Source organism: Talpa europaea (assembly GCF_964194135.1).
Source record: "Talpa europaea genome assembly, chromosome: 2".
Taxonomy (NCBI): Eukaryota; Metazoa; Chordata; class Mammalia; order Eulipotyphla; family Talpidae; genus Talpa; species Talpa europaea.
Window position 1 is genome coordinate 60,646,500 of NC_140068.1, and position 7,953 is coordinate 60,654,452.

Genomic DNA, 7,953 nt, shown 5'->3' on the forward strand with positions numbered 1-7,953 from the left:
ACTTTCTCATGGTGAGATTGTAATTACCTATGGAATATATGTGTTCCGTATGTAGCACATGGAGTTGTGTGGCCTCTATTTTTCCCCTAGTTCATCCAGTTGCACAGAGTATTGGCATAAATGTAGTATGTTTAACCAGAGTTTTCAAATTCTTCCAAAATCCAAATGGCAAACCTAAAACTTGGCAATGACACAAACCAGACTAAGATTTATAACAATTTATCAGAAAAATGCTCCATACAGTTCCATACTTGAGTGTTGATAGTCAACAGTAACCAGCACAGAGCCTTGTGATTTCTGTTATTCTTGGACCCAGTGTGAGAACCTAAAATGCAGAGGCCAGTGAATTCTTAGTATTCGTTCTGAGGTATTTGTAATCATGAAGGATTAGCTGTTATGTTCCTGTTTGGTTGTATTTGCCATAGATATTCAGCAACTCTGGGTCTACAAAATCCATAACCCGTAATGATTATTTTCTAAAGGAAGGTGGAGAGAGCTTATGATATTTTTCTCATTATCTGTTGGGCCCATAAGAGGTATTTATTCATCTGCAAGAAAATACATTTTCAGTATCCGAGATATTTTTTGCTCATTTTATTCAGCTTATTAAATAAACTATTGCAGAATGTACTATTAACATTTTTAAAATTCAAGTTTTTACAGGAATTGATATGAGTGGAATGACAGAAAATAAATTCACCTCTAATTCTTTGATTCCAATAAGAAATACTGTCTTTTTAAATCAAAGGGAGAAATATTGTCATCTATCCCTTAGGTTTTTATAGTGTAGCTTTTAACTCAGGATGTTTGTTCCATCTTGCTTTGAGATTCCTGACCAATAAGTAAGGAACAAGACATTTATGCTACTTATTTATGTCTTGTGAGTCTTACAAATTGAAACCTCCCCCTTCCTTAACCTTGTCCCTCTGTCTGAGTTTTCCTCAAAACAGACAGATTCGAGGCCTTTCTGGTGTTAAATAACATTGTAAGGAATTTCAGGGGGTTATCTCCAGGAATCTGTCTTTCAGGGACTATAGTGCAAAGGCCAAAGCCCATTACTATAAAGATCCTCTTGGAAAATTCAGGAGGAAGATACTAATTATGATAAAGGAGCTATAAAACTTTGTAACCTCCATACAAATTTTAACTCTGAAACCAGAGAAATGAAAACAGCATTTTTTTTTTAAATCCCTAAAATAATGTATATGTGGTTTAAGATTTCAAAACAAGTAAGTTTGATAGCACATTGTAAGGTGAATAGGGAAGGCTAAGCATACCTAATGAGGCATTACCATATGTGTGTGGAGAAACTACATAATGTGTGCCCATGGACTCATTAAATTTCATGTATTTGGAAAACTCAAAGTTGGTGCTAAATAGAATTGCTTTTAATCATCTCTAGATGGAGAAAGGATGTAGCTGCTGATTTGCTTACTTTAAAACAGCATGGCTGTTAGCTATGTAGGGAAATTACTATTTGAATAATATTTGCACAGGCTATGACTCTTTTTACAGATCTTGACAAATTTCTGTAGCAATTCATCAAATTAGTATTGATTTTTAAATTAAAAATTACCATGCAGGGACATGAAAATATTTCCAATAGGTAAATCTAAATAAGATGTTTGTGTATGGTATTACTATCTTGACAAAGTTTTGGGGGAAGTCCTCATGAGTACATCCAAGCTCAGTGCTTGGTATAAATCAAGGAGAACAAGAGTTTTCCATCTGGAGAAAACATGAAAGGTAATGCTCTACAGCAATATGTATTAATATGGAGAGCATTTTCCTCTTTGTTGGTGGGGATATGAGTTGACACCACAATACAAGTAGAATTTTTTGTTAATTTTTTTTTTGATTTAGGTATATCGTATAAATGTTTCCTTTAGGTTTTACTGTAAATATTAATAACCCTGTCACTTCAAAGACTAGCTTTTTATTGTTATATTAAATGACATACATGCATTGATAATTATAATTATATATCTGTATTTTATTAAAAAAGTGCTTAAGAAATTATATATTAAAGTGTGTCACTTAAATCCTTTTATGACTTTGGAGGGTATCATTTAAAGTGTCTATTAATGTAGTTCCAAGAATAAGCACTCACATGTATACCCCAAATGCAAATTTTGCAGTTTTCAATCCCAAGTATGGCAAAATCGGCCTGGGGTCTCATACTTAACATGTTAAATATCACATTTCTTGGTGCCCTGACCATGTAATTAAAGGTGAAGCCCTGAATAATGTTGAACACATGAAAATTCAAATGTGAGGAGGGCGAAATGGTATGGTTTGTTTTGGATCCAGGAGAGAAGGGCAAGTGTACAAGAATGAGCTGCTTGTACCACTGGCCGGTGATGACAGATCACTTCTAGGCCCTTGACTAGAAAACATTCCAGGGGACATTGTGATGGGATGAGGTTGCTGCTATCACAGCCAGTCACATTTTGAAAATTAACACTTGCTTCTACACAAGCTCCCTCCAGAGGTCAACAGCTTTTCACAAACGGGACACCCAGTTGCTGACCCCTGATTTCTGGAATGTAGGGGGTCAGGAGACTGTGGGGGCCTCCAGAGGAGGTTGGCACACAGTGTTGCTGATAGAGCAAAAGATCACGCTCACTCTTTACATTAATTAGTGAAATATTGAGCAAAAAGTAAAAAGGAATCTCACTTTTAAAATGTGACAATTATTCTCCAAATTTAAAGTCATCAGCAACTTGTATCTTAGCAGGAAAGAGATAAACAGCCACTTTGGGGGTAGCTAAAGTTTCACTACGAGAAGAGTGATTTTTGGAGTAGGTTAATTCTGGGAAAGATGTGGATGGCAAGAAGAGGGATCTGTAAACAAAGTTGGTGCAGAGTCACTAAAAATAATTGTATGAGCTTTCAGGAGTCCTAGTAAAGCTGACCAGTGCTATGTAGATGCTCTCTAGCAAATCCTTTATTTCAAAGTGTAAACAGTATGTGGTTCCTCATGGGAAATTTATTGACTCATCTACATGAAAGTTTTCTTAAGCCTTACATTAGAAATTTATTAATTATTACCACATTGTGTTTCAAACTCACTGATATTTATTCTTAAAAATAGGTGCTCGGATAAGTTGAGAAAGAAGTTGAGTATGTGAGTAGGTAAGTAGACATATGATTGCAACTTTCCAGGAGCTCAAAGTCTGAAAGCATTATCAGTGATGGAAATGAACAAGTAATATATATTCAAGGATATAAACATTAAACAGATATATAAATGTAGTATCCTTCTACATACTGGTAGATTTTCAAGTAATATGTTTTCTGTTTTGGAATTTTGGTATGATGAGAGCATTATTTCCTTGAGAATTGGGAACTGGGAAAGTTGGTTTCCAACCAGGGATTTCCCAATCATGATTGTTGGAAAAACTTAACCACTTTTAGGCTCAGTTTTCTTATGTGTGAAAGGGGTGACTATAGTCCTTTCAGTTTCGTATTCATGTAATGCTGGTGTATACATAACATTGAGCTTAATTTTACAAAAATAGTTTTATGAAATTAATACACCTTTTGGAATATGTATCTGTATATTGGATATGTACCTATAGCTTTATAAAGACCATAACACCACCAGGGTTATTTTAAATTTATTAGATTGTTTAGAATTTATTTTTAAAAGTACTTTACATAGTTATAATATGTAGACTATATCTTGGTATTTTAATATTTGAAAGAAGTTACACTTAATGCATTTATTACTTTAGAATGAACACAAAATATAATTTCTTTTTCATGATGCTCTTAATTGCGTGGCATAAAATTATTTCACTTTGGAGTAAGAATGGATTCAAGCTAGATGTCACAAGTCTGTTTAAAATATATTTTAATCTTCTACTGAGAAAACACCTGAACTTGCCTTTTTTTTGAAGGGTTTTAATTCAGATGCAGTGTTATGGAATAGTTGACTACTCGGCAATTCGCTGAGTTTATGTAAGGCTGAATCAACATACACATTCCACATTCATGCTAATTTCTTTTATCAGATCACCAGAATAACAATTATTAAGACTAAACAACAGCTTTACTGAAATATAATTCACTTACCATACTCTTAACCTACTTGAAATGAACAATTGAATGGTTTTTGATATATTCAAGAGTAGTAACTAATCATCACCACAATCAATTTTAGGGCATTTTCATCACCCTGCAATAAAATTCCATGCACATTAAGTTATCCCCCTTTTCCTTCCACTCCTTCTTTGCCCCAAAGTTCTAGGCAACCACTAATCTACTTTCTATCTACAGGCTTACCTATTCTGGACATCTGGCATAAGCAGAATCACACAACATGTGGTCCTTTGTGTCTGGCTTCTTTCACTGTGCCTACAGTTTTCAAGGTTCATTCATTTCATAGCATGTATCAGCACTTCTCCATTCTTTTTATTGCTGAGTATTATTCCATTGTAACTTATCTACCACACTGGATTTACCAGTGCATCAATTTGTGGACTTTTGGGGTGTTCTCATGTTGGGGCTGTTATAAATAATGCTGCTAAAACACTGTGGTACAAGCTTTTGTGTGGATGTATGTTTTTATTTATCTTGGGCCTATGCCTAAGAATGAAATTGCTGGCTGTTGTAATGTTTTGAGGACCTTCCAGAGTGTTTTCCAAAGTGATTTCACCATTCAGCATTCTTACCAGCTATGTATGAGTCTTCTGATTTCCCCCCACATCCTCACACTAATTTCAGTCTTTGTGATTATAGTCATCTTACTGGGTGTGAGTGGCACCTCATTGAGGGTTTGAGTATCTTTTCCTATGCTTCATTAGCAATTTAGATATCTTATTGGAGAAATGTCTATTTAGATCCTTCACCCACTTTTAGTTGGGTTGAGAGTATCAGAATTATTTATATATTGTAGATACAGTCTTATCAGACTTGCGCTTGCAAATATTTTTTCCCATTCTGTGCACTGTTCTTTAACTTTATTAATAAAGTCCTTTGAATCACAGAACCTTAATTTTGTAGAGGTCCAATTTTTCTTTTGTAGCTTGTGCTTTTGATGTGAGGGCAAACTATTTTGATCAACTCTTTGAATCTGCCTTTTTACATTCTTAGTGGAAGTAGCAATAACAAGTATATCTAAAAATATATTTTTCAGATTGAGTAGTACTTTACCCCTCCTCTCAACACACTTGAAATATTGTCTTGGGGATATAATTATACATTTTCAGTGTCTTAATGGGGAGGTAAAAGGAGCCCAAAAGCATGTCATTTTGCTTACCGTAGAAAAAGGTTTGCACTTTCAATGTTTATTCAGTCAATAACTATTTACTGAGCATCTATTTTCTTGGCATTGTTTCAGACATTTGGGTTACAACAGTGAAAAGAAATTTGATGTCTTCAAATGCCTTTTAAATGTTGAAATGCTTGTTTCCTGGAAAAAAAAAAAAACTTCATACTGCACTATATCACGGTTGGCAGGGGAAGTGTTGCCTCTTGGCTTCCCTGCGAATTAGTGCCCTCACCCTTATTTTGATGTTGCAGATCCCAGATGGTCACTGCCAATGCTGGCTTCTGGGCCAAGATACAACAGGGATGCATTATCGCTTTAACTTTGAGTTTGTTTTGTGGTTTTCTTTGGAAACCCTAACATCATTTAAATGTAATTTTTTCAATTTGGCTCTGTTTACAGAACTGTAATAAGATATTTCTCTATTAATAGCAGGAAAGGAAAACCTTGCCTGTTTAGGGTTTTGGAAAATTACATTTTTCTTAAAGGTATTTGGTGAAATGGATTGCAGAAAATTACAGATTCCTTTTCCTTAATTTGCTTAAATGCATTTCAAGGGAAAAGTTAGTTGAACCTTATGTTTTCAAACGAACGGGAAGCTCTTGCTCTGCAACAATAAAGAGAGCCTTAAAAGGAACTTCTATCAAGGACTGTTACAAAATTCCAGGAGTCCCTTGCCTTAGGGAAGCTTGGCTCAGAATGAATGAACATAGGGTGATTCTGCTCATTTTTTAGCCACTGCTCATTTGCTTTTCTGAATTTGATGACCTTGGTGTGTGGGAAAAAAGGAACTAGAAGTTGCATGTGTTTCAATTTCTACTGTCTACTCAGTTTTACCAGGTACAGAGAGAGTGGGGAGACAGAAATGCAAAAATTTTGAGTTAGATGTCCCTTTGATATCAAGTAGGAAATCTGTATGGGAGACTCAAGTGACCTTCAGAGATAACAGTTTTGGCCACCTGCAAGCTTCGGACACATATTCAGCAAATTCAGTGATAGCTTCCACCAAATGACATCAAGAATTTTCAAGCTTTCTTGTTTTGTTTTGCTTTTTTTTTTCCTCTTCACTTTTTCCCATCAGTCCTGAATGTCCTTTATACTGAAAGTCTCAGTCTCATTTTTCTGGAACTTACTCAGATCTTTCTTCAGTGAAGTCTTTCCCATTTCCATTCTTCCCATCTTCCTTTCCCTAGGAGAAATAAACTCTCCCTCTAAAATGTCACAATACCCTGCAAACCAGAGACACACTACAGCAGGGGGAAGAGGGGGGAGGATCAAAATAAAGGGGGGGTGGGAATTGTATGGGGACTATAACCAAGATGAAAATGCATACATGTGCAAAAATGGAAAATGATGTAAAAAATATATAAATTTTTTAAAAAAAGAATACACCTCAACAAATGCTTTTCATGTGGGTCAGCCAGCCCAGCTAGAATGGGAGATCAACAAGTGAGGGAGCTGTAGCTCATTTATTTTTGCAACAGCATCTGGTAAAGAAGGAACAGATACATGGAATTAAAAAGGGAATCTTTTCTTTCTTTCTTTTTCTTTTTGTCTTGAGCAGATTCTTACAAACAGAGGATTGTGGCTGACAACTAAGTAAGTGCTCCTTCCAAAATTGTCGCTACTTTATCATTAATATCTTCCAAAACTATTTTTTTTCTTCCAAAACTATTAGGTTCTTATATGAAGCCAAAGGAGAAATATCCCAAAAGGGAGAATGTTTTACAGGCAATTTGGAGATAATCCAGTGTCTTTAGCTTCAGCATATGAAACTGTAGTTGCAGGAATGGGCTTTGTGTTGCAGGTAACCCCCAGAGTTTAGAAATACCAGGAAGAAACTTAGACTTTCCACATCCTAGGACATCTAGTTAGTCACTGAGGTTTTGTTGATTGTGTGAGATAGTGTGATAGAGAAATCCAGCTTCCCAAGAGACAGTAATATTGAATCCTGGTAGTTTTGGGTCCAGTGACCTAAAGGGATTACTCCAAAAGGTCACTAACATGATTGCTTCTAGTTGTACACTGGTATAAGTGAGTTGATATTGCAATCAATACCATTTCATGTAAAAAAATGCTTATTTTCTAATATAAAAAGTAAAAATTATGGAAGAGGACTTAGAGAGCTTTTTAACTTCCATGGATTAGGGATCTTCTATTAGATTAAAAAAGAAAAGAAAGTTTTCCTCTTCATGGAGACCCAAGCCATTTTGGAAAAAAACTTTTTAACAGCAAGAAATACCATGTCAATAACTGTTCCTCCAGCAGCTGGTCCCATGGTAGGGGTGAACAGCTTAGATGAACAAGGCCCTGCAAATTAGGGCCTGTGTGTTCTTTTTGCTATCTGGTCATTTCTTTTTCTCTGGAATATCAGAGAGTACTTGAGTTTGATTTTTCCCTAGATTCTAGCAGTAATATCTGCCTCATGGGTTGGGGGTAAAATAAGCAGGGCATATATAGAAAATAGGTGGCCCTGCGGAGTTCTCATTACACCTTTTACCATAGCTCTGCTTTGGGGGTGTCTGCCAAGATTAGAACAACTGCATTTTGTTTCTATCTTTACTCTATTTTCCACATGTGTGTGATGCATCTGTCAGAACCCTAGGGAGGAGGGTGTGAATAATAGTCAGAGCTCCTTACCACATACGTTTGCTTGTTTATATGAAACTCAATCATTCATT